A 26,329-nucleotide genomic window follows, 5' to 3' on the forward strand; every position below is an offset into this window, starting at 1 on the left:
AGTCCAATTCGTCCTTTACAGATTTTTCAACATATGTGACAGGTAGTTGCTTGAAAAAAGCACAACTGCTGGCCAGGATGCTGTACCCTTTCCTTCCTCCTCTGTCATTTCTCAGCCTCATGAGCAAGATGATTGTCTTCAAAATGTGCTGAGACTTGATGTATGATGTGATGCCATTGCAGTCTATTACCAGCCAGCTCTTCTCAATTCATGGGGTCAATGCCTCCCTTCTTAAGATAATTTCAGGATGTCCTTGTAGTATCTCTTCTGTCCACCAGGGGACCTCTTACCATGACTAAGTTGAGAAAAGAGGACTTGCTTCAGAAGATGAGTATCAGCCATCTGCACACAATGACCAGCCCAGGAAAGTTGATGTTTCATAGTCTTCGCCTCAGAGAATGCTAGCATTGGTGTGATGGTCTTCCCATCTGATACAGAGAATCTTCCTTAGGCTGCACTGTTGGTAGCACTCTAGATGCTTAAGAAGGCTTCGGTATGTCCTTAATGTCTCACACCCATAAAGAAGAGTGGAAATGACTACCGTATTGTAGACAATATTAGTTTCCATCCGCAGATCTCTGAACAAACACACAACGGAGCAACTTTACAAAGATGCTCTGGCACAACAGATCCTATGTTCAATCTCCACATCAAGATGGGCTGTGTGGGAGAGGTGACTACCAAGGTAAGGGAAATGCTCAAAGTTTTCCAGGGGTTCACCACTGATGGCAACTTATGGGAGAATGGGGGCAACTTGTGCTGGGGCAGGCTGCCTCTTTGGAACTACAGCTTTAAGTCGATAAGTCACTCGTTTTTGCTGATTAGAGGGTCCATTTTTCCAAGTGCAAAATGTGTTTCTCTTCTGATGAATAAGTGCTAGGATTTCCTCATTGTTTTCCATGAAACCAATTCTGATGGCGAATTGATTCAGCACATGCCTTGTGAATAATGGTCTTGAACGCCGGCCAATGTGTTTGGATGTCACTGATGTTGTCAGGAAGGTCAGAGCCTCTCAATGAGGCATTGCTGAAGAGTATTGCAACTAGCCTGTTTTTGAAGTGCCTTGATGTTAAATCTTTTCCACATTCCTTTTGGTTCATTACAGTGTTGTGGTGCAAACCACATGTTCATGATTGATCTCACTAAATAATGGTCTGTCCATCAGTCATCCATACCTCTCATGGTTCATGTATTATGCCTCTCCAGAGTTCGGTATGTCACCAAACTCTTGCATTGAAATCACACATGAAGATAAACTTATTTACCTTGACTGTGGGAGTGAGAACTACATCAAGAGCACAGTAGAAATGCTGTTGTCTTCATCATCGTCAAGAGTGGGAGCATATGCACTAATGACTGTGACATACAGGTTACTAAGCTTAAGTAGAAGAGTCATGAGACATTTGATAATACCAATAGGGAGTTCTAAAAGCCGGTTAACAATCTTGTTCTTGATGGCAAAAGCAACCCCATGCACACACATCTCTTCAGAGGACTTTCCTTTCCAAAAGAAGGTATAGCCACTTCCCTTTTCAAATATCATTGCCGGTGCCTCCAATATTGCATCAGCTAATTCCTTTAGCACCCTGGGGTGGATAGCATCAGGCCCTGCTGACTTGAATTCATGCTGGGCTATTGACAATTATACTGGGGTATTGACACTTCTCAATGGTGATGAGTGGTATTAGACTTCAGCCCACTGGAGGCATGAGATTATCTCAGCATAATTCACACCCTGTGGCCTGACTGAAGAGTGGCAGTAGGCAATTCTCAATTGGGGATTAGTTGCTGAAAAATTAAGCAGAGAGTGAGGCTGACAGATGTTCAGGAGCATAGTGACCAATCCCAGTCTAAGGGTGTCAAGGTTCCTTCCCCACTCTGAACTCTAGGGTACAGATGTGGGGACCTGCATGAAAGACTCCCCTAAGCTTATTCTTACCAGTTTAGGTTAAAAGCTGCCACCACCAAAGTGTTACACAAAGAACAGGGAAAGAGCCCACTTGGAAATGTCTCCCCCCCCCCTGAAAAAAAATCCCTCCAAGCCCTACACCCCCTTTCCTGGGGAAGGCTTGATAAAAATCCTCACCAATTTGCATAGGTGAGCACAGACCCAAACCCTTGGATCTTAAGAACAATGAAAAAGCAACCAGGTTCTTAAAAGAAGAATTTTAATTAAAGAAAAAGTAAAAGAATCACCTCTGTAAAATCAGGATGGTAAATACCTTACAGGGTAATCAGATTCAAAACATAGAGCATCCCTCTTGGCAAAACCTTAAGTTAAAAAAAAAGACACAAAAACAGGAATATACATTCCATTCAGCACAACTTATTTTATCAGCCATTTAAACAAAACAGAATCTAACACAAATCTAACTAGATTGCTTACTAACCCTTTACAAGAGTTCTGACCTGTATTCCTGCTCTGGTCCCTGCAAAAGCATCACACACAGAGACAGGACCCTTTGTTTCCTCCCCCCTCCAGCTTTGAAAGTTTCTTGTCTCCTCATTGGTCATTTTGGTCAGGTGCCAGCGAGGTTATCTTAGCTTCTTAACCCTGTACAGGTGAAAGGGTTTTTCCTCTGGCCAGGAGGGATTTAAAGGTGGTTAGCCTTCACTTTATATTTATGACAAAGAGTCAGCCTGAAAAATTACATGGGCTTGTGAATGGGAGAAGAAAAAGGCCACAGGAAGACAAACAGACCTGGCAAAGGGCAGGATAGTAGGAAACATGAGATGGGGGCACAGGGAGAAGCACAGAGAGAATGATAGGTGAGGGACAGGTTTGAATGTAATGTAGGAGGGGAGTGGCATAGTCCTAGCAGCCTAAGAGTGTTTTGAACAGGCTGGAAGGGAGCAGTGTGTGAACTAGAGAGAGGAGATTTGCAACAGCCAAAATGTGGAATAGTACTGTGTAGATAGATCACAGGGGAGGAGAAGGAAGGGACTGATTCTCTTTAAGGAATTGAACAGGAGAAATTGTCACTGTTATAGTCCCTGGGCAGGCTGCCCCTTCTGAGACCCAGTCCCCGGAGCACATCCCTTTCAAGTTGCAGGCCCATGACTCCTCTTCTCTTTAAAGTGGGATTCTATAATCCAGGGATGGCCAACCTCAGCCTGAGAAGAAGCCAGAATTTACCAATGTACATTGCCAAAGAGCCACAGTAATACATCGTCAGTCCCCCATCAGCTCTCCCCTCCACCCCACTCCTAGCGCCTCCCACCCACCTGCAGCCCCACCAATCAGTGCCTTCCCCTCCCTCTCTGTACGTCCTATATGTCAACTGTTTCATGGCATGTAGGAGGCTCTGTGGGGGGGAAGGGGAAGGAGCGAGGGCATGGCAGACTCAGGGAATGGTCTGGGAAGGGGTGGAGTGGGGGCAGGGCCTGTGGCAGAGCCAGGGGTTGAGCAATGAGCACCCGCCGGCACACTGGAAAGTTGGCACCTGTAGCTCCGGCCCCAGAGTGGGTGCCTATACAAGGAGACAAATATTAACTTCTGAAGAGCCACATGTGGCTCCAGAGCCACAGGTTGCCCATGCCTGCTATAATCCAAAACACATTCTGACTGTGTTTCTGGGTTTAACAGGTCCAGCTGGTCTTGGACCCTGCCAAAATTTTCCTTTGGGAGCCCTTGGCCAGTAATAGTATGCAGTGATACATAAGCAATTTCTCCAGAACATTGTATTATTTATTTTGCCAAAATGGTAGACAGAACTTAGAGAAGTAGTCTTTAAAATAAGAAAGAGACCTCTACATATTGTCTTACCTATGCTGGTCATTCCCCTCAAGTTCCTAGGTAGACAAGACTTATCCTTGGTCTCTGAGGTTACATCTACATGTTGAGCTGGAAATGTAACTACCAGCTTGGATAGATGTATGCTTGCTAGCTTGCACGCTAAAATATCAGTGTAGCCATAGTGGCATGGGCAGCAGTAGAGGCCAGCTGCTCTGAAGAAGTGGCAGCGGTCCAAGTCGAGATTGTACTTGGGTGGCTAGCCTGACTCACCACCTGTGCCCCCATGGCTATATCTCTATTTTTAGTGTACTAGCTCAATCAAAGCTCATGCATGTGTGTCAACCCAAGTTGGAAATTATACCTTCAGCTCAAAGTGTAAGCAGGTCATCTCTGTGGCTGCCTCCAGCATGTTGGCTCTGTGTCTCTGTGAGCTTCCATCTCAGCTGACCACTCCCCTCCCTATCTCCCAGGATCACCTTTTTAACCCCTCAAGGTCTTTTGATCTCAGCCATAGCCTTGGGAAAAGATAAAACATCATAATCTGGATGGCACCAAGGAGGAAGTTGCCTGAACTTCCTTGATCCTATCTTAGTGTCAGTTTTACCTTTCTTGGATCCCTTAACCTTCCCTTTTACAGCATCCTCTGATTTGACTGTAAGCATTTAGATAGGTAACAATACCAAACTGAACAGATAACAGAGTCATACATAATAAGAAACAGACATTTTCCTGACAGTATTGTCAGTATTTGTCAGACAGTATTTGCTGACACCCTGAATGTATAAGATAAAGAGAGGAGTCAAACAGGACCAAGGTAAGAGTCTTGGGTGATGGAGAGACTATTGGAATTAAAAATTGTGGGGCAGGGGTTAGTTTAAGGTGAAAATAAGGAATTCAGTCTTGGCCCTATTGAGTTTGAGTTGCTTTTAAGATATTCAAGAAGAGATATCAAAAAGAAAGTCACAGATATAAGACTGAACACATGAGTAGAGAGGTAGTTTGGGGTTCTGTTAGTATAAAGATGGTAAGCATAGCCATGGAAAGAGGTAGTAAAATGTAGACTTAGAAGTAGAGAGGATGGATAGTGGGAGAAAGGAAGAGAAGGAAATAGCCTTGGAGTGATTGGTAAGAAGTACCAAAACCCTAGAGAGGAAAGGAATGATTGATTGTGTCAAAGGCAGAGGCTGAGGAAGGAGACAAGGCCAGAAGGTTTTCGTTAGTAACCTTATTAAGAGCAGTTTCAGTGGAAAGTAGGGTGTGGAGCCAGGCTACAGAAGATCTGTGACAGAGTTTGAAGCAGAGAGGCTGTGGTAGTAAGAACAGACTGCTGTGTCATGGGTTTGTAGGCAGAGGAGAGAAGGGAGACAGCAGTCAGAGAGGCAAGAGACTGTCAAAGATGACTGAGGAATTTTACGCAGAGAACAAAATAGATCCCAAGACTGGAACAAGTGAATAAATGTGACTACATGCCAGTCAGCAACCAGAGCAGAAAATCTAGGGTATGTGTCAGCAGAGCTCTATTTAAAAACATCATATGACAATCAATATTTACTGTGCCAGTGGAAAATGACAATTGGGGGCTATTGACCCAATTGCTGAAATATAGCCAGGAACCCTTTGGAAGAATCAAAAACAAATCTAGCATAGCTATCATTAAATAAAACCACTGCAAGCACATCTAACACCCTGCAACACAGGCTGATGAGGGTGACATTGCAACAGCCCAGTTTAATAAATTAGCAAAGCAAAGCCACATTAAGTAAGTGTTGAATAATACACAAAGGTTTTGAAGAAACTAGAAACAAAAAGTCAGATAGGTTAAGTGGTGTTCTAAAAGTTCAGGTTTGAAGCTGCATTTACATATCAATAAATCAGAATTCTAATGGCTCCTGTGGGCAGAGCAGGCTGAAGACAGCCTGACCTATATCTCATTCATCCACAGAAAAGTTCTAAGGGCAGCAGAAACACCAACTGTTAAAGGTAACAGGGGTACACCGCACTAGCAGCCATCCCCTGCTCATCCCCCCCCCCCAATTTCTGCCAGGGTTTATTTGCTCTGCCCTGAACCCTGTTGCATGTCACCAAAACCTTTAAATTGTGCTCCCCCACTAGCAATAGTTATGTGTTATCTTTGCCCCTGCTTCAGTTATAGAACTAACTCAGATGATGATGATGGAAGAGTCCAGTAAAGAATGCCAAATAACTTGGCTCTTACTAAAGCCAACACTATCAATCAACATGTCAGCAAGACACATTCCTTCTGTCACTTCCCTTCTGTATCTGAACTTCATTCTCAGAATCCCAAATTCTAATACTACGTAGACTCTCTTCCTAACAATTAAATTCGTCACAGAAAGTAGTGGGAACAATGAAAAAGAATACAGCCCATTGTGGAGGGTGGATTGAAATATGTTGGCATATAATGTGGTAATAACTTGTGTTATTTTCCCCTAGGTAGCCCTTTGAAATGTGAATTAAATTATTAACTGTGAGAGACAGACAGAAGAAGATCCTGTCATTTTTTAAAATTATGTTGTAATATTTTGCCAATGAATGACATGGTTCTTTAGTAGCTATCTTATCTCTGTCTCTCTACTATATCTTTCAGAGTAACAGCCGTGTTAGTCTGTATTTGCAAAAAGAAAAGGAGTACTTGTGGCACCTTAGAGACTAACCAATTTGTTTGAGCATAAGCTTTCGTAACCTACAGCTCACTTCATCGATGAAGTGAGCTGTAGCTCACGAAAGCTTATGCTCAAATAAATTGGTTAGTCTCTAAGGTGCCACAAGTACTCCTTTTCTTTCTACTATATCTTAGAAGTTTTCCTTTTTTTATTACATCGTGAAGACCCAAATGCTTCTGACAAACTTAAGATTTATCTTTACATTATATAACTTTTTAGTTCTTGTCCAGGATATGCACAGAAAATAGAGCCAAGTATGAAAAAGATTTTATACTACATCAGAATATCTGTTAAGTTTGGTAGCTGTTTTACTTTTTATTCAATTTAGTCAATTGTGGTGGCCATGGTTTAATTAAATCATAGTGCCACAAAGGGGGCTTCCCTTTCATCCAGTGACCTTCCTGTTGGTGTCCAAACTCTCTTCTTCTTTTGGCAGCAACACTACTTTAATTGCATGTCTAACAACCTCTGTGTGCGGAGAGGTTGTTATATTGCTCCTATTGATTTTGAAACTGAACCCCCAAGAGAAGCAGCTGTGTTTCTGGGGGGAAAAAAGAAGCTTGTTTTTGTGCGTTTGAAGTAAGAAGAACTTTCAGATCCTTTGTTCCCTTTCTTGTGGGGCTGAATACAAAGTTGAACTGCTAATCTGCACCATTGCAAAATTGTCCTTTTGCAAGAGATAAGAACTGCTACAGTAGTTCATTCTATTTGGGTATATCTGAAAAGGAGAAATATGTCTAGAGGAAAATCTTGGGCAATCCAGACAGCCATCTAATTTAATCCGAACTAATGAGTAATATGCTTTGAACCTTATTCACAGAGGGTGAAACTCACCTATTGGTGCCTGCTGTGGGAGATCTGCTCTGCATAGGACCTGCATAGGTTGGCTTCGCCGCTGCCTGTACATCCAGAAGATAAGCTCTGTGCTGAATACACTGGGGCAGAATGAAAGGTCACTGGATGAAAAAGCACAGACAGAAGGGTGTAGCCTCTGTATCAGATTTTACAAAGGTCCTGTGAATTATCACCACACTTGCAACACTTTCTGTTAGCTAGGAGGGTTAATTTCAAGGTACAAGTAAATGCTAAAAGAAAAGGAGTACTTGTGGCACCTTAGAGACTAACCAATTTATTTGAGCATAAGCTTTCGTGAGCTACAGCTCACTTCATCGGATGCATACTGTGGAAAATACAGAAGATGTTTTTATACACACAAACTGTCAAGGTTCCTCCCCCACTCTGAACTCTAGGGTACAGATGTGGGGACCTGCATGAAAAACCTCCTAAGCTTATCTTTACCAGCTTAGGTCAAAACTTCCCCAAGGTAACAAATATTACCCCCGTTATCCTTGGAATGGCCGCTACCACCACCAAACTAATACTGGTTACTGGGGAAGAGCTGTTTGGACGCGTCCTTCCCCCCAAAATACTTCACAAAACCTTGCACCCCACTTCCTGGACAAGGTTTGGTAAAAAGCCTCACCAATTTGCATAGGTGACCACAGACCCAGACCCTTGGATCTTAAGAACAATGAACAATCCTCCCAACACTTGCACTCCCCCTTTCCTGGGAAATGTTGGATAAAAAGCCTCACCAATTTGCATAGGTGACCACAGACCCAAACCCTTGGATCTGAGAACAATGAAAAAGCATTCAGTGTTTTACAAGAAGACTTTTAATAAAAAATAGAAGTAAATAGAAATAAAGAAATCCCCCCTGTAAAATCAGGATGGTATATATCTTACAGGGTAATTAGATTCAAAAACATAGAGAACCCCTCTAGGCAAAACCTTAAGTTACAAAAAAGATACACAGACAGAAATAGTTATTCTATTCAGCACAATTCTTTTCTCAGCCATTTAAAGAAATCATAATCTAACACATACCTAGCTAGATTACTTACTAAAAGTTCTAAGACTCCATTCCTGTTCTGTCCCCGGCCAAGACGACTACAGACAGACACACAAACCCTTTGTTTCTCTCCCTCCTCCCAGCTTTTGAAAGTATCTTGTCTCCTCATTGGTCATTTTGGTCAGGTGCCAGCGAGGTTACCTTTAGCTTCTTAACCCTTTACAGGTGAGAGGAGCTTTCCCCTGGCCAGGAGGGATTTCAAAGGGGTTTACCCTTCCCTTTATATTTATGACACGCCCCCCAAATCTCAGCTAGGGTGAAACACTGGCTGGGATTTCTTCCTGGAGCTCTAGGAAAACAGAGTTAATAAGACACATGCATCTCTAAATATACTACCAAGTACATAAAGACTAACAATATTTTCCACATCTCAAGGACGATTTTAACCAGTTGATTCTGGGAAACTTTCACGGGAGAGTGCATCAGCCACTTTGTTAGAAGCTCCTGAGATGTGTTGGATGTCGAAATCAAAATCTTGGAGAGCTAAACTCCACCGAAGAAGTTTTCTGTTAGTTTCTTTGACGGTGTGAAGCCACTTTAGTGCAGCATGGTCGGTTTGCAGGTGGAAACACCGTCCCCAAACATATGGGCGTAGCTTTTCCAGAGCGTAGACAATGGCATAACATTCTTTTTCAGTGACTGACCAGTTGCTTTCCCTCTCAGACAGTTTTTTGCTGAGAAACACTACAGGGTGGAATTCTTGATCAGGTCCTTTCTGCATTAAAACTGCTCCCACACCACGCTCGGATGCATCTGTGGTTACTAGGAACGGTTTGTCAAAGTCTGGGGCCCTTAGTACAGGGTCAGACATGAGTGTCGCTTTAAGCTTGTTAAAGGCCTTCTGACACCTTCCGGTCCACTGAACAGCATTTGGCTGTTTCTTTTTGGTTAGGTCTGTCAGTGGGGCAGCGATTTGGCTGTAGTGCGGTACAAATCGTCTGTAATAACCGGCCAAGCCTAAGAAGGATTGAACCTGTTTCTTTGACTTTGGGACAGGCCACTTTTGGATAGCATCCACTTTGGCCTGTAGGGGGCTGATAGTTCCTTGACCCACCTGGTGTCCAAGGTAAGTCACTCTGTTTAGGCCTATTTGACACTTCTTAGCCTTAACAGTTAGTCCTGCCTCCCTTATGCGCTCAAGGACTTTTTGTAGATGTTCCAGGTGGTCTGCCCAGGAATCCGAAAATATGGCCACATCGTCAAGGTAGGCGACTGCATATTCTCCTAATCCCGCTAGGAGACCATCTACAAGTCTTTGGAAAGTGGCGGGTGCATTTCGCAGCCCGAAAGGGAGTACATTAAATTCATACAGCCCGAGATGTGTGATGAAGGCTGACCTTTCCTTGGCAGATTCATCTAGCGGTACCTGCCAGTACCCCTTGGTTAAGTCCAAGGTAGAGATGAACTGGGCCCTTCCCAGTTTCTCTAATAGTTCATCTGTGCGTGGCATGGGATAGTTGTCTGGGCGAGTTACAGCATTTAGCTTATGGTAGTCCACGCAAAAACGTATTTCCCCATCTGGTTTGGGAACTAGAACCACTGGAGATGCCCATGCACTTTCAGAGGGGCGGATTACACCCATCTGTAACATATCCTGGATCTCCCGTTCTATAGCAGTTTTAGCTTGAGGAGACACCCGGTAAGGGTGGACCCTAATTGGGTGAGCATTACCTGTGTCAATGGAGTGGTATGCCCGTTCAGTCAGTCCTGGGGTGGCTGAGAACGTTGGCGCGTAGCTAGTGCACAGCTCCTGGATCTGCTGTCGCTGCATACGCCCAAGGGTCATGGAGAGGTTCACCTCTTCCACACCACCAGCACATTTCCCTTCGTAGTAAACACCTTCAGGCCACTCAGCGTCGTCTCCTCCCTGGGCTGTAAACTGACAAACCTTTAATTCTCTGGAATAAAAGGGCTTTAGAGAATTAATATGGTACACCTTAGGCTTTCGGTTGGAGGTGGGGAATGCTATGAGATAATTAACAGCTCCCAGGCGCTCCTGGACCACGAATGGCCCTTCCCACGATGCTTCCATTTTATGGGCCTGGAGCGCCTTTAAGACCATGACCTGGTCTCCTACTTTGAAGGAACGCTCTCTGGCATGTTTATCATACCAGGCTTTTTGCTCTTTTTGAGCATCCTGTAAGTTGTCTCTAGCAAGGGCTAAAGAGGTTCGGAGGGTGTTTTGTAGGTTGGTTACAAAGTCCAGAATGTTAGTTCCTGGAGAAGGTGTAAATCCCTCCCATTGCTGCTTCACCAACTGCAATGGCCCCTTAACCTCACGGCCATATACAAGTTCAAATGGGGAAAACCCTAAACTGGGATGTGGTACAGCTCTGTAGGCAAAGAGCAACTGCTGCAATACTAGGTCCCAATCATTGGAGTGCTCATTTACGAATTTACGTATCATGGCCCCCAAAGTTCCATTAAACTTCTCCACCATGCCATTTGTTTGATGATGGTAAGGAGTGGCAACCAAGTGATTTACCCCATGAGCTTCCCAAAGGTTTTTCATAGTTCCTGCCAGGAAATTAGTCCCTGCATCTGTGAGGATGTCGGAGGGCCAACCTACCCTGGCAAAAATGTCTGCTAGTGCCTGGCACACACTTTTAGCCCTGGTGTTGCTTAGAGCTACTGCTTCCGGCCATCGGGTGGCAAAATCCATGAAAGTCAGTATGTACTGCTTTCCTCTGGGTGTCTTTTTCGGAAAAGGACCCAGAATATCCACAGCTACTCGCTGAAATGGAACTTCAATGATGGGGAGTGGCTGGAGAGGAGCTTTGACCTGGTCTTGGGGTTTTCCCACTCTTTGGCACACCTCACAAGACTGGACATAGGTAGAAACATCCTTGCCCATTCCCTCCCAGTGGAATGACCCCCCCAAACGGTCTTTGGTCCTGTTCACCCCAGCATGGCCACTAGGGTGATCATGGGCTAAGCTCAAGAGCTTGGCCCGGTATTTAGTTGGAACTACCAACTGTCTCTGAGGATGCCAGTCTTCCTGGTGTCCCCCAGAAAGAGTTTCCTTGTATAAAAGTCCTCTTTCTACAACAAACCTGGATCGATTAGAAGAGCTGAGAGGCGGTGGGTTGCTCCGTGCCGCCGTCCAAGCTCTCTGGAGGCTTTCATCTGCTTCCTGTTCGGTCTGGAACTGTTCCCTTGATGCTGGAGACATCAGTTCCTCATGGGATTGTGGACCTAGGCTTGGTCCCTCTGGAAGCGATATAGGGGATGGAGCTGTTTCTGTTGACTGTGAACCGCTCTCCGCTGGTGCACTATGTTGGGATTCAGGCTCCGGCTGAGCCTCTTGTGTAGGGTTATCGGCTGCTGCCAGTTCAGGTTCGGTGGGGCCCTCTGGTGTTGAGGTTGCAAGTACTGGATTCAGTGCTGACACGGGGTCTGGTGTTGGTTGTTCGGCTGGTTCCGGTTCTGGGACTGGTTCCGTCTGGGTCTCTGGGACTGGATCCACTACTGCTGTTGCAGACATTGGCCTGGGGTCCAGGTCCATCACCTCTGACTGGGTCCTGATAGAAGTTTCCGGAACAGAGCTAGGCCTCACGGCTTGTTTAGCCTGGTTGCGGGTGACCATTCCCACCCTCTTGGCCTGCTTCACATGATTGGCCAAGTCTTCCCCCAACAGCATGGGGATGGGATAATCATCATAGACTGCAAAAGTCCACATTCCTGACCAGCCCTTGTACTGGACAGGCAACTTGGCTGTAGGCAAATTGAAAGAGTTGGACTTGAAGGGTTGAATCGTCACTTGGATCTCTGGGTTGATTAAATTGGGGTCCACTAAGGAAGCATGGATAGCTGACACTTGTGCTCCGGTGTCCCTCCACGCGGTGACCTTCTTCCCGCCCACACTCACAGTTTCCCTCCGCTCCAAGGGTATCTGGGAGGTATCTGGGCCTGTGGACCTCTGGTGTGATTCCGGTGCAATGAACTGTAATCTGTTGGGGTTCTTGGGGCAGTTGGCCTTTACATGCCCCAGCTTGTTACACTTAAAACATCGTCCAGCTGACGGGTCACTGGGACGAGGAGGGTTGCTGGAGAACGGGGTGGTGGGACGATAAGGGGTCTGGAGGGTTCTTTGGGAGGTAGGTGGGGCTTTGGGCGGCCCCCGGTAATAGGGTGTGGTCTGGGGTGGTCCCTTCTGGTCTCCGCTCCAACTGCGACCAGTTTTCTTCTTCTCTGCCACCTCCACCCATCTGGCTCCAATCTCTCCTGCCTCGATTACAGTTTTGGGCTTCCCATCTAGGGTGTATCTTTCTATTTCCTCAGGAACACCCTCTAAGAATTGTTCCATTTGCATTAGGAAGGGCAAATTTACTGGAGATTCAACACTTGCTCCTGATATCCAGGCATCCCAATGTTTCACAATGTGGTAGGCATGTCGGGTAAATGACATGTCTGGTTTCCACCTTAGGGCTCTGAACCTCCGACGAGACTGCTCGGGTGTTATCCCCATTCTGACTCTCGCCTTGGATTTAAACAGTTCATACTTGTTCATGTGTTCTTTAGGCATTTCAGCTGCCACCTCAGCTAAGGGTCCACTGAGCTGCGGCCTCAGCTCTACCATGTATTGGTCAGTAGAGATGCTGTACCCAAGGCAGGCCCTTTCGAAGTTTTCTAAGAAGGCCTCAGTATCATCACCTGCCTTGTAGGTGGGGAACTTTCTGGGATGGGAAGTGGTACCTGGAGAAGGATTGCTAGGGTTTGTTGGTATATTCTGCTGGGCCTTTATCCTCTCCACCTCCTCCACATGCTTCCTTGCCTCCATTTCCCTCTTGTGTGCAGCCTCCTGTACCTCCTTCTCCAGCTGCATGAGTTCTATCTGTCTTTCATGTTCCCTTTGTTTTTCCTCAGCCTGAAATTTGGCTAATTCCAGCTGTAGTCGAGCTGAGGATTTGGTCATTCTAACCTCTCTGTTTTTAACTAACTTTACACCTGAGGTTTAGAAATAAACAAACAAAACTTGGCTGTAAAATTTTGCTGTGCTGGAATAGAATACCTATTCTCTGATAGTGATTGTCAGCCTACAGAAAAAGACAATTCCCTTGTCTCTGCTCTGGGCCCAAATTAAAGCAAAAAACCTCCAACTACTTGGAAACCTGCTTACCCAGCCCAACGAAGAAAAAAAAAAAATTCTTTTCAAACCTGTGCTCCTTGTAAAACAAAAAAAAAAAATCAAAATCCTAAAAAAAACCCTGCCACTTTTGTCTCCAGGCAAATGGGTAGAGCACACACCCCCTATTTACTTTTAGGAAGAAAAGAAAAAAAAAAAACAAACCTCTGGGTTGGAAGACTGTGAATTTCCCTGCAGGAGTTAAGTACCCTGCCTCCAGGCAAATGAAACCTGCAATTCACAAGATAATCCCCTTTTGTCTCTGCTTGGCCACAAAGCAGAGAGAAACCAAGCTGCTTTCAGTTTCAAAGCTGCCTTCTGGACTTCCTAAAAATTCCTTTTTAAAATCTGTATTTCTAGTTCAAAAAATCTCAACTGGATCTCAAAATGATTTCAGGTTAATCCCACCACTGTGCCACCATGTCAAGGTTCCTCCCCCACTCTGAACTCTAGGGTACAGATGTGGGGACCTGCATGAAAAACCTCCTAAGCTTATCTTTACCAGCTTAGGTCAAAACTTCCCCAAGGTAACAAATATTACCCCCGTTATCCTTGGAATGGCCGCTACCACCACCAAACTAATACTGGTTACTGGGGAAGAGCTGTTTGGACGCGTCCTTCCCCCCAAAATACTTCACAAAACCTTGCACCCCACTTCCTGGACAAGGTTTGGTAAAAAGCCTCACCAATTTGCATAGGTGACCACAGACCCAGACCCTTGGATCTTAAGAACAATGAACAATCCTCCCAACACTTGCACTCCCCCTTTCCTGGGAAATGTTGGATAAAAAGCCTCACCAATTTGCATAGGTGACCACAGACCCAAACCCTTGGATCTGAGAACAATGAAAAAGCATTCAGTGTTTTACAAGAAGACTTTTAATAAAAAATAGAAGTAAATAGAAATAAAGAAATCCCCCCTGTAAAATCAGGATGGTATATATCTTACAGGGTAATTAGATTCAAAAACATAGAGAACCCCTCTAGGCAAAACCTTAAGTTACAAAAAAGATACACAGACAGAAATAGTTATTCTATTCAGCACAATTCTTTTCTCAGCCATTTAAAGAAATCATAATCTAACACATACCTAGCTAGATTACTTACTAAAAGTTCTAAGACTCCATTCCTGTTCTGTCCCCGGCCAAGACGACTACAGACAGACACACAAACCCTTTGTTTCTCTCCCTCCTCCCAGCTTTTGAAAGTATCTTGTCTCCTCATTGGTCATTTTGGTCAGGTGCCAGCGAGGTTACCTTTAGCTTCTTAACCCTTTACAGGTGAGAGGAGCTTTCCCCTGGCCAGGAGGGATTTCAAAGGGGTTTACCCTTCCCTTTATATTTATGACACAAACCATGAAAAAAATGGGTGTTTATCACTACAAAAGGTTTTCTCTCCCCCCACCCCACTCTCCTGCTGGTAATAGCTGATCTAAAGTGATCACTCACCTTACAATGTGTATGATAATCAAGGTGCACCATTTCCAGCTCAAATCCAGGTTTTCTCCCCACATCCCCCCCTCCAACACAAACCCACTCTCCTGTTGGTAATAGCTTATCCAAAGCGATCACTCTCCTTACAATGTGCACAATAACCAAGGTGGGCCACTTCCAGCACAAATCCAGGGTTTAACAAGAACGTTTGAGAAAGGGGGGAGGGTAGGAAAAAACAAGGGGAAATAGGTTACCTTGCATAATGACTTAGCCACTCCCAGTCTCTATTCAAGCCTAAGTTAATTGTATCCAATTTGCAAATGAATTCCAATTCAGCAGACTCTCCCTGGAGTCTGGTTTTGAAGTTTTTCTGTTGTAATATCGCAACTTTCATGTCTGTAATCGCGTGACCAGAGAGATTGAAGTGTTCTCCGACTGGTTTTTGAATGTTATAATTCTTGACATCTGATTTGTGTCCATTTATTCTTTTACGTAGAGACTGTCCAGTTTGACCAATGTAAATGGCAGAGGGGCATTGCTGGCACATATCACATTGGTAGATGTGCAGGTGAACGAGCCTCTAATAGTGTGGCTGATGTTATTAGGCCCTGTGATGGTGTCCCCTGAATCGATATGTGGGCACAGTTGGCAACGGGCTTTGTTGCAAGGATAGGTTCCTGGGTTAGTGGTTCTGTTGTGTGGTAAGTGGTTGCTGGTTGCTTCAGGTTGGGGGGCTGTCTGTATGCAAGGACTGGCCTGTCTCCCAAGATTTGAGAGAGTGTTGGGTCATCCTTCAGGATAGGTTGTAGATCCTTGATAATGTGTTGGAGGGGTTTTAGTTGGGGGCTGAAGGTGACGGCTAGTGGCGTTCTGTTATTTTCTTTGTTAGGCCTGTTCTGTAGAGAGTTTTGTAGATTCAGGGAGTTAAAAATGGCTCCTTTTTGAAACTAATAGTTGCCAACATATAATAAATCCTTCAGATCCTTTGAGTTAATAGATGGCTTTGTTGTAAAGTGAGGTCCACATAGTTGAAGACAAATTTTCAGATATGGGTGGTTTATAAATAATAAAGTTATTAGGATCCTTCATTATAACAGTTTCTATCAATGCCAAGAGAAGCCAGGGGACAGTGCACTCCTTCTAGGAATGCTTCTTTGGTGGAAAAGACTCTGTAAATGGTCCTGTAAATCATTGATACCTGAGGTGGCTTCAAAGCAATGGATGGCACAGAAGTAGCATTTATGCAGGTGATTGTGTCAAGATAACTTGGGCTGAAGCAGCAGAGAGGAGCAGTCAACCAGAAGAACTCTGGTGTGGGCTCCCTTCCCAGCAATCAAACCTGAAATCACTTTAACTGGGTCATGGGGTAGAGCCTCCAGAGAAGTCCAAGCAGAACTTACCTACTAGAATCCTTGTACTCCACCAGCCCCGGACAACAAACTATGAGCGAGTCACTGGGGATGAGGGAAGTGGTTAGAATGCATCAGCCACTCACAGCTGCAGGACGGGGACTGAGGTTGGGACTTTTGTCTCTAACCTGGGGAAGGAGAGGATGGGAGTCTTACAGAATAGATATTGTTAATTTATTATCAGCTGTCTTTCCTGAGTTCATTCTGGTATCCATCATTTATCCCCTTAATGAAATGGTCTTTGTTTTAAACTCCTGGACTCAATGCTTGCGAGTGGGAAAGTGTTGCTCATCAAGAGCCCCAAGGGTGGTATAAACAGTTTGCCAGTTTCTCTAACAGAGGCTCAAGCCAGTGTTACTTATCTCATCAGAGGGAAGCTCCTGAAAATTGAACATTAACACCTGGCAGAAGGGTTACAGAGGCATATAATAGACTCAACATTTTTGCACCTTTGGCAATTTAGCCACATTCCGACTTCTAATCGGTCTCTGCTGGGACTGCCCCTTTAACCAAAAAGCCATGCCTTCAACTTAAAGATCATGCATCTGGCTGAAATGTTTTACCTGTCACAGACCTGCTGTGTGACCTTTGCTGAATCACTGCACCTCTTTCCCCTCACCCCCTTTGACTTGGACAAGCAAGCAAATGATTGACAGAGACATGAGATGGGTGTAAAGGACAGGCTGCAACTTTACTAATTATGCCTTGGGGAGGGGCACTACATTGGCTGCCCCCAGCTCTAACATACTAGGAGTATAATTGGTTCCAGTGCAAGTGTCACAGGGTCACTCACCACACTGGTGCCTCCTGCTGGGAGATTCAGGGATTAGCTCAGTCCCAGCAGGTGCACCCTCAGGTGCTGATGGCTCTCCTGTCCTCGCCTCCCTCTGCAGACTGTTATGGCTCCTTTCTCTCTGCATGTGCTTCAAGGCACAGCCCTCTGGCCGTGTCACCATCTAGTTTTCCCCCCTTCCGGGGGACTCCTCCAACGAGAATCCAGCCATTCCTCACAGTGGCTTGGCAGTCCACATCTGGGTCGTTCCTTCAGTGGCTGATGGGGGGCAGCCCAGGCCCACCCACTACTCCAGGCCCCGGCCCAGGGACCCTGCAAACAGCAGCTTCCTGGTTCCTCTTCCTTCCATCTCACTGTCTCTATTCCTCAGTTCCTTCTGCTCCTGCCTCTAGCTCCAGCTCCCTTGCCCTCTTCCCAGGGTCTCAAGCCTGTAAGTCCTGGCAGACAGTTAGGAGCTCACGCTAGCTCCTCCAAGCACCTGCCCTTCCCCAGGTGCTGGTCTCGCTGTAGCCCTCCAGGAAGCCAGTCTTCCCCCTAGGGCTCCCTGCAGCAGACTAACTCACTCTGGTCTGCAGCTTCCTTTTATATGGGCTATCTGGGCCCTGATTGACTGGTCCAGCCGCCACCCTAATAGTCTGCAGCTGCGGCCTTAATTAGTTGTTTCCCCTACAGTCACTCCTTTGGCTGCCTGCCGTTTAGCCTCCCTAAGCTGATTTTAACCCTTTCAGGGCCAGTGCAGGGCAGGTGTCCCGTCACAGCAGGTTACAGATCTCTGACCATGAACCAAACAATTAATTGGGATAGGGTCTGTTCCATGGTCTCAGCTCAATTGTGAAACTTCTCCTCCTGCTCTCCCACAGCCCTCAGCATGAGAGGGTGGCATCACAGTGGTTGCAAGACTGGTGGGGTGGGAACCTCTGTCCACAGAGATTTCAAGGTCCAACGGCACAATGCCAGGTCTCATTTTACCTCTGGGAGCTGGCCCTTTCTGCCTTTACCTGCACTGGATACCAGCTGCAAGTTGCGGTGAATCAGTATTTTATGAACCCTTAATCATATTGTTTGTAACCCAGTTGCGCCTCTGGGAGGCTGCAAGGAAGATGAAAAAACCCACTGAATGCAAATTTGGCCCAATGTGAAAAAAATCCTTCCTGACCCCTAAAAGAAGTGATCATTCAGACCCACAGCTTCAGACAGTAAGGGTATGTCTACAATATAATTAAAAGCCTGTGGCTGGCCCATACCATCTGATTCAGGCTCATGGGGCTCAGGCTGGTTTAATTTCAGTGTAGATGTTCAGGCTCAGGCTGGAACCTGAGCTCTGGGACCCTCGAGTTCAGACTCCTGCCCAAGCCCAAATGTCTACACTACAATCAAACAGCACTTTAGCCCAAGCCCCACAAGCCCAAGTCAGCTGGCATGGGCCACCCACTGGTGCTAACTGCAATGTAGACATACTCCAAGAGGTTTAACTTAAATAGGTAGCAGAGGGGCACCACAGTCAATCAGTTGGGCCCATCCTCCTTTGCCCAGTCAATGGCTAAGCAGAGAACGGAAGTAGGGAGGTCATTTTGGACTTCTCTCATCCCCTGCTGTCCAGCCAAAGTACCTCCCCAGTGAAGGCACCTCCCCTGTGCTGTCTATTTATATTGTATTCTCTTCAGGTCAGGGTTTGTCTGTTAGTAGTACAATGGGGGCCTGGTCAGCTGGGACCTCTGTGTGTTCCTATAATTTAAATAGTATTAAATAAATAACTGTCACAGTACTGTCATTATAAAAAACACTTAAGAGTACTATCAGTGAAAAACATTAGATAATTCTCAATTTTTTTCATTTTATTTATCTTGTGTATTTGATAGCAGTTTGTGCATTAGCTGTTTCAAACAAATAGACATGTTCTTAAATTCCCTATATAGTCAGTCAATTAGGCTGTGATTCTACAATCTGATCTTCTAGTGCAGATTACTGCAGATGACCTATCACTTCAGTGGGACTTTGCACATGTACGGGTCCCTGCTATTGGAGAGGATTGCAGAACGGGGTCCTTAGACATTTTCCCTTGTGCCTTTTACACTGTAGCAGGGGAAATAAAAACATTTGTTTTAAATAGGAAAGTATGACGGAAAAATCATAGTAATAATAATCACAGTAATAGGCAGGGGGTCTCAGGAGCAGGTGTTATACCTGAAACCATCTTTTAACTCCTTTAAAAAAATAATTAGATTTCAAGCTGAAATTCTCCCTTTAAATGTGTATTCCCAAATTTTAATATATCAAATATACATACAAAAATATGCATATATTTGTGAGACAGGAAGAATGAAATTCCACTTCATGGCGCCTAATTGATCCTTCCAAATTTCTGAGTAGTTTTAAAACCGTTACCTCTTAGGACCTACAAAAATATTTAATTATTTCCCCCTAAATATAGATTAGGTAAAAACAGGGATTTAAAAATCATGTTACTCTTAGGTTCAGGTTAGCAATTTTGAGACCTGGATTAAAAACAATTTTTAAACTAATACTGCTTTGCCCTTATATAGTGCCTCCATCTAAAGATCTTAAGGCACTTTATTGAATTAAAAGTCTCAATGTCTTTTGAAATAGGTAAGTATTCCTATTTCCTCCTTTAGCATAAGGAAACTAATGCATAGAGGAGTGAAATGAGTTGCCCTGGGTCATATAGGAAGTCTATGGCAGGAATTGCCACTTAATGCCAATAATAGCCAGGAGCCAGGTATTGCATATATCCTCTTCTGTCTCCCTGTTTTATTACCTACAGATTATTGGGCTGGTGAAATTTGATGCAGATCCATTAATTTCCAAATTGATTTTCAACAGAGAATTTAGTCAAAGTACCTCACGAGCTCTCTTTTATATCTCGCTGGTGAGCTTGGATTTCTCATTAACAGAAAAGAGCAAAGGTACAGAGTATAAACAAATGAGTTTCAGGTACTACCAGAATTCATTTTAAAGAAATAATAAAAACATGTATCAAAAAGCCAGCCAGCTTAGAGCCCCAAAACTGACAATATGAAGATGAACTGGGATTGTTATTTTTAGGCTGACTATAAACAAAAGGAGTCACTGTCTACATGTTTCAAATCTGTGGAAGCATATAAATCCATTGTTTAATTTAACTAGCAAAATAATTCATTGGATAGATAACATTTGTCCACCTCCTCCTAAAAGAAAGGTTTAATTATAATTGTCCATAGAGTCATCCTCCTGATGATTAATTCCAAAAGGTTAAAGTATGATAGTAATTGCTATAAACAGCTATTGAAAGAAAGAAAGAAAGAAAGAAAGAAAGAAAGAAAGAAAGAAAGAAAGAAAGAAAGAAAGAAAGAAAGAAAGAAAGAAACTAGGTGATGGCTTAAAGTGCTGAGTGTGTCAAAAGCCATTAATCAAAGATAAAGTGCTTTTACTGTTTCAATAATTACAATCAATCACTGTATCTGCAGGCCTACAAATTTATCATCAGCAAAATATGTTCACAACAAAATTTAAAAAAAAATATGTCATATAATTTGCAGCTGGGTCAAAACTCCATAACACAAGGGCACAAAATCAAATTAATTCAGTTACAGGCTCTGCTCCTAATGGGAAGGAGGGGGAGAGAGAAGTGAAAAAACACCACTATTCACATAAAAATCACATTAAAAACAAGTAATAAAATTATAATATATACGCAAAAAGATCTGAATGAAATAAAGCAGCACACATCTTAAGCGAATATTAAACATGGGATCACTAAGCCATCATCGTCATCACCAGTTCACTCAAAATATTGTTAACACACCAAGTCAACCGAAAAGTGTCCAGGTTACAAGTCAATTTATAAAAGCTCTAATCAATCTGCAGCCAGGCCACAATCAGTGCATGGAACAACACTAGCACGTCATGCCACACTGCCCCAGCCATTCTGTTCTGGTGAGATTTCAAAACAGCTAGTTTTTCCTGACCTAGCAGCAAAAAGTTAGCCAGGCAGGGTACCAGCCAAATGTGAACACTGTATCACTCCAAGAACAAAGAAGGGCTTGGAGAAAACCAGTCCCAAACTCCTGAACAATTGTTTGCTAGGATGCTCTGCAGGACCCTCCACTGCAAGTCATTGGAGTGCTTAGGAAGAGGAGGTTTGCACAACTTCCTCCAACCCAGGGACATAGAGCCATCCAGGGACAGGGGCATCCTCTAGGCTATATCAGAGAAATCAGAGTGAGTGACATAATGTCACACCTTGACACATGCTTCTTATTCAAGTTTGCAAAAGGAACATTCACCAAACCCTTCCAGGACAACAATCTCCCTCATTTCACAAGGATCTCATCTACATAAGGGGGGCAACTAGTGAGGGGGAAACAGGATTCCCCCTCATCCCCCAAAAGAACTTTCCCTACAAAAACTTTCTGCAAATTTGGAGCAGCTCACTGAGGGAGCGCTACCTGGAATTAAGAGACGACCTTATAAAAAAAACGCACAGGCTGGATTCTGCTCTTAACAGCAAGAGTTGTCCCTGACTTCCATCTTGACCAACTAGGAACAATCAGGTGGAACAGGTTGTTCAACCCAACCTGAGTAAAGGTGGAAAATAGGATCCTGGAAGAGAAAGTTGCAGTGGGAAAAAATGGATTAAGAAACAGCACCTCTTCCAAGAGCCATAAACTGAAAAATGCCTCATTCAGCCACGTACGTTGCAGAAGTTGCCAGGCATTAAAAAGGCCATTATAAAATAAAGGCAAATCTAGAGTCTGTAATAGACCAGAGGCCAGTGGAAACAAGTGAGAGTCAAAGCCCATCCTTCCAGCACTATGAAGGAGAGAGAAAGTAAGGCAAGGGACTTCCAGGACAGTGGGAAGTCAGAATATAGCAACTACTGAACAGACCAGAGGCAAAAGGCCAACACATTGCTGACTAAATCAATGAGTCCCTGGCCCTCTTCATCTAATGACAAAAAATGGTTAACATGCCTCTGAATTTGGTCCAAGAGGCCTAAGAGAGTGTCCAGACATATTAGCATGTGCCACAACTTTGAGGCCACTAGGTTGTTGTCCAGGAAGGAGGCAGTGCCATTTCTATCAGCAGCCTTGCACCTTCTCCTCACCCCCTCCCAGTTCCTTAACATATATTGTTCATATCCAAAAAAGACCCCCAACATCTTAAACCCATTATAATTTTCGGGCAACAAAGGGGGATCACTTCGCTGCCAAGAACCCAGTAAGATTGGATTGCTCTTAGCCCAGTTAATATGGGCAGAGGATGCTGGTTCACCCATTTATGCAGAAATGCACAGTGCCTGTGCGTCACTGTCAGACATGATAAAAACTGAGATATCATCAGCGTAGGCCGACAGACGAACCGGGAGAGCATCTGGCACCCCACAGAAAAGCCAGTCAGGCTGCTTCTGAGGAGGAGCAGAAATGGCTCCAAACTAAGAGCATTCAGCATCCCAGACAGAGAACACCCCAACAAATGGCTCTGTGAATTAGGAAACAAAAGCAAGATCCCCATTAATCTTAACTAAAAACGTTATGGTACAATAAAGAAATATATGAAGAGAACACTGGCCAATCCCAAAACCTTTTACTATTTTTAAAATATAATGATTGTTTACTCTGTCAAAAGCCTTCTCCTTGTCCATTGAAATAAGCCCCATATCCAGATTACAGAGGTCGCTAACAGTAAAAACATCATAAATTAAAAACAAATTATTGAAAATATAGTGGTTAGGAATACAATATGTTGGATCAGGGTGCACCAAAAAGCCCAGACAGTCCTTCAGCCAGGTATCTAAGGCCCTGGATAAAATCTTATAATCAGAACAGAGAAGAAAAATAGATCCCTTGAGACCTGGTTGGGAGTAGCCTTCAGCCAAGAGAACTTCCTAACAGTGAGTGGGGTGAGAAGGTGAGAGAGAGACGCTCTGTAGTCCAGTGATTAGGACAAACTTTTAGCACAGTGGTTAGAGCACTCACCTGTGAGATGGGAGACCCCATGTTCAAATCCTTTTTTCCCCTCTGGCAGAAAGGGGGAAATTGAACCTCCCACATCCCAGCTGAGTGCTCTAACTTCTGAGCTAAAAGCCATAAGGTGGGCACCACCACTGTCCACCCCCTGCTATTTTGTGTGGAGTGAGGCAGGCACTTACCTCATAAGAAACTTGCCACCTAAGCTGCCTGACTCCCAGTGTTGGGTCCCATTTGTGGATCATTAAGTAGAGAGAGGTGCCTCCTTGCAGCCCAGACTTGGGTCCCTATCTCTGAGAGAGGGGTGGGGTTTACTACACACGCTTCTTGTTGGTATCTCCCATTGGCTAGTTTAGGCTCCTGCTTACCACGTTGCGTGTTTTGGATCTCATTCTAAGAGTATGTATCTTCCCATTAATTTTATAAGGAGCCTAGGTGTCTAACAAGGCTATGTGTAGTTGCTCCAGTGATTTTCTAAGGATATAAAAGTTAGATGCTGTGACACTCAGTGTTGCAATGCCCAAATCCTTTCATGGATCCCACTCCTGGTGCAGAGGTAGCATGCAGCTGCTATTCCTTCCTCATGCCTGGTATCTGTTTAGTCATGTCTGAGCAGTGTCTTATTTAAGCTACAGCCCCTGTGCGAAGATAAAGAAACAATGATAGCTGTTGTTTTTACTGAAGTCCAGACCTTGACAAAAGAGAATGCTGGAAATGCTTCCTCTCCTCTCCCCCCCGCCCCAAGTTTGCTCACAGATTGAGTTGCCTTTTTCTCTAGCGTGTACTGTCTCCGGTGATGGTGATGTTCCACAGGAGTTCTGAAATACTGGGTTTGATTCTCGTATCACTTATTAGTTTTACACAAGTGAAATTCCATTGACTGCAGTGGATTTATTCCTGATTTATACGAATATGAATGACTGATGAATCAGGACCACTGGGTACTGTATTTCAGACTAATCTAAAGATGATATTCATCCCTCAACGAGGATTAAAATGTAATAGAAAATTAGGTTCCTGCTATATTATTGTATAAGGCAGTTCAACAATCATTAAACTTCGTAGGCTTTTACAATCAAGTGCTATAGAACCCTATTCAGGGCCAGATTGGTCCTTGTGCCAATTAAGATTCCAATACCATCCTGGTGCCAAACTACCATTCAATCCAAATTTACCTATGCTAATTCATTCTGGCTGCAACCTCCCTCAGCTCAAGATAGGAGATTTTTCCAGTGTTATTTTTAGTTGCTCTTAAAGACTCTTCTATGAGAAACTAAAATGAAGATGAGAAAAATTTAATTAGGAGTGCTGTGTTAAAACACAAGAGCAAAGATCAGTGAGAATTCTTGATATGATGAAGCAATTGTTTGTTTTGCCTACTGAGGAATAGAAATCTGGAATGTTTGAGCTCTGAAGCCTGTTGATGTTTCCTAAAAATATTCTTCATACTTGGAAATCAACACTGCTGCCAAAAAGAGATGAAAAACTAATTACTGATAGCTGAGAAGAAAGAAAAGATTGTTCTGTCTGAGTTTGCCAGATCAGTTTCTGTCTCAAAGACCAAGTTATTTTTTTTCAAAGGAGTTCTGTTCCTTGGGAATAGGAAAAACTTGGTGATTTCCTTTACAATTATCCTGCTCTCAGAAGAGATTCATTAACCCATCCTGCCTTTACACAACAAGAATCATGTTAGAATTGTGATGGTAACTCTCATCTCTAGCATTGCTGTCTTACTGCACCTGCTCCTTGAGCAGTGAGAATTGTTAACAGGGGTCTAGATCCGAAACTTGATGAGACCAGTGGAAAGACATGCAAGATGATTTCCTTTCCTATTTTCTCTCTATTAGCTTTTCCCACCAAGCCCCTTAATGGTGTTGGTCATGCAATTATCCAGGTAGTTATGTTAGCAGGTGCAGAGTTTGACCCCACCTCTTAATACTCTCTACACCTTTTTAGTATTGTTTTTTAATGATTAATCTCCCTCATTTGGGGAGTTAGGAGAGAATGTCTTCCCCAAGTGCATGGGGCACTGCAGGATGCGGGAATCAGTTTGGTTTCCATCTCCCTCCCCATGTGTGGTGCTGATTCAGTTTCTTGTACATAGAAGCCAATATGAAGGGGCATTGGGTCAGAAGGAAAGGAAAGCACTGTGGCCCAGATTCTCAAATGTACTAAGAGATTGATTCACTGAGACGTTGCAATGCCTAGTCCGTAGAAGCCCTGCCACGTAGTGGAAACCTTGCTCCCAAATTAGACACTCAGGCTCCCCATCCAGGGAGTTCGGTGCCTAAGAAAGGGAAGAGTCAGGCAACTAAAAAAGGGATAATCAGAAGCCAGCAAGCTGAGTGGAGAGCTGCCTAAACTAGCCCAGACTGAAATACTGAGGAGGGGGGTTTAGATGCTTACATGGCTGACTTGGTGTGCCTGACTCAAGGGCCAATGACAGGCATCTCTTTCTACTTGGAATCTTCAGCCACAAACCCTCCCCTGAAGCAGGTACATAAATCAGGTCACCCACCTAGTTAATCCTTATCCTATCAGCCAAAATAATAATAAGGTGATAAGTGACAGCAAGGATTTGAAAAAAACAAATTGTGTCAAACCAACCTGATAGCTTTCTTTGACAGGGTAACAAGCCTTGCGGATAGGGGGAAGCGGTAGACATGGTATATCCTGATGTTAGTAAAGCTTTTGATACAGTCTCACATGACCTTCTCATAAACAAAATAGGGAAATACAACCTAGATGGAGCTACTATAAGGTGAGTGCAAAACACTTTGCAAAACAGTTCCCAGAGGGTAGTGATCAGTGGTTCACAGTCATGCTGGAAGGACATAACTAATGGGGCTCCGCAGGGATCAGTTCTAGATCCAGTTCTGTTCAATATTTTCATCAATGGTTTAGATCAGTGATGGGCAACCTGCGGACCGTGGGCCACATGTGGTCCATCAGAATAATCTGATTGTTGGCCACAAGACATTTTGCTGACATTAACCATCCTCAGGCATAGCCCCCCATAGCTCCAAGTGGCCATGGTTCACCGTTCCCGGCCAATGGAAAATGCGGGAAGCAGTAGCCAGCACGTCATGTGGCCCATTGCTTCCCACAGCATCCATTGGCCAGGAACTGCAGCCACTGGGAGCTGTCGGGGGGCTGTGCCTGCAGACGGTCAACGTCAGCAAAATGTCTCGCAGTCCACAATCAGATTACCCTGATGGGCCATTTGTGGCCCCCGGTGGCCCACCACTTATTTAGATAATGGCATAGAGAG

The sequence above is a fragment of the Lepidochelys kempii genome, chromosome 1 (assembly GCF_965140285.1).
Source record: "Lepidochelys kempii isolate rLepKem1 chromosome 1, rLepKem1.hap1, whole genome shotgun sequence".
NCBI lineage: Eukaryota > Metazoa > Chordata > Testudines > Cheloniidae > Lepidochelys > Lepidochelys kempii.